Source organism: Agrilus planipennis, unplaced genomic scaffold (genome assembly GCF_000699045.2).
Source record: "Agrilus planipennis isolate EAB-ADULT unplaced genomic scaffold, Apla_2.0 scaffold129, whole genome shotgun sequence".
In the NCBI taxonomy this organism is placed as follows: domain Eukaryota; kingdom Metazoa; phylum Arthropoda; class Insecta; order Coleoptera; family Buprestidae; genus Agrilus; species Agrilus planipennis.
In genome coordinates, this window is record NW_020440212.1 from 798,854 (window position 1) to 800,552 (window position 1,699).

A 1,699-nucleotide genomic window follows, 5' to 3' on the forward strand; every position below is an offset into this window, starting at 1 on the left:
AAAATTTTATTGCTTCTTTTTACCTGTCATTAACGACTACATAGGGGGTTCGTCAAATTTTTTCGGACCTTTTTTTTGGTTCGCGAGGAAAAAAAGGTTGGGAAACACTGGTTTAGTCTGATTTGCGAATGGATTTTGTACTCATTGTCAGTGGCTGTCCTGTAACTCCTCTGGAAGATATTCTTTCAAGGATTTTTTGAGGTTCAATATCTGAAATTTTCTTCTAGAAATCTATTTAGACGAGGAAAACATATGTTCAACATATTCAATCCAAAAGTCAAATTCCCTGATATTTTATCATTCAGGATAGAAGAGCATGGAATGAAACGAAATGAAAATAAAACAAGAAAAAATATTGGCATGTAGGGGAGTGAAGGTAAGAATAAAGTTGGTGCAGAAATTGGTGATGAAAAGCTAGAACTATCCTCATATACTACCCTCATTTAATCCTTTAATTGCCAATATGCCAATAGGGGAAACCTTTCCCACCATAACCTAACCCAAACGCTAAATGTTTAGCGTTTGGATTAGGCACATAGCACTTCATAAATATTGTTTGTCGTGAAATCACGAGCAGTATTTTCTCAAAATGTTGGAGCGAATAAAACTCGATATAAAACAGTATATACAGACTTTATTTACAAATGAATTATTAATTATAAAATAACGGATTACAGCTACAGACGCAACGAAGAAAAATGTGAATTAAAACGCAAATTAACAAGAAGAAGTACAAAACTAACTAACTCATGTGACAAAATCAAAAATTGTTCTGGTGCTATCACCAATACCTGGTATGCAACAAAAAAATACGAACCAGAAGCCAATAAGGAGAGAAACCCCACACGGTATAACTGCCTCGAGCTATGAAATTCATACAATTGAAGCGCATCGATAATAAAATTAACAAAGGTGGTTGCCGTCGACGACCTTCGCAGAACCTGACCATTGGGACTAAATCGGCCTATTATTATTAGCAAAAGAACATGCAAGAGATATTTGACTACCTTGTATGCATTATAGAAATTTCCAATATATGTAATAAAATAAAATAGATTGAATAGTGATAAGCAAATCTAACTCTAACGACTGAAACTGAAACAAATGTCAATAAGAATATCTTTCACTATAACCAAACTTAAACCCATTAGCTGCACTCTATACTTATCAATCTAGGAAACATGTCCCACTATAAGAATATAGTTCTTAAACCCTGGCCCATAACACTTCACATATGGGAATTAGGATTCCACCATACCATAACCTAATTGAAGATGCTGAACACGCCAGAAGATGATTTTAAATTAAAAATTAGGACTGAGTGACAACATAAGGCATAGTTCTACCATTTAATTTGACGTCTTGATAGTTAAGTAATTCTACAATTTTGTCTTCTTGGTGCTGGAGATAGCTCCACAAAATGACGCTACAAACCTAAACCATTACATAACCATCTATTTTAAATGTAAATTTTCACCCCATTTTCACGAAATCCTAATACTACTAATGGTTTGTTTGACAAAGGGGTAGATTTATGGTCATAAATAAATACAGTAACCAGCCGAGGAAACCTAATCACTTTAATCGAAGAAGAATGAATTTTTACATTTTGGTACTACTTCAAATACCTACTTTACTCCGTTTAATAAGTTTTATGAAATATTAATTTAAAATCATTTTTTCGATTTTTTATTTACCC

The 1,699-nt window shown here is 33.2% G+C and overlaps 1 protein-coding gene and 1 long non-coding RNA gene across 4 annotated transcripts in view; both read right to left on the minus strand.

The window, feature by feature from the left end:
* The window catches only part of LOC108734479 (protogenin), a 153,128-nt gene that overhangs the window by 142,223 nt on the left and 9,206 nt on the right, over window positions 1–1,699 (minus strand). The window lies entirely within an intron of this gene.
* LOC112906046 overlaps window positions 1–1,699 on the minus strand; it is an 8,484-nt gene that overhangs the window by 728 nt on the left and 6,057 nt on the right. The gene's annotated exons all lie outside the window — the stretch shown is intronic.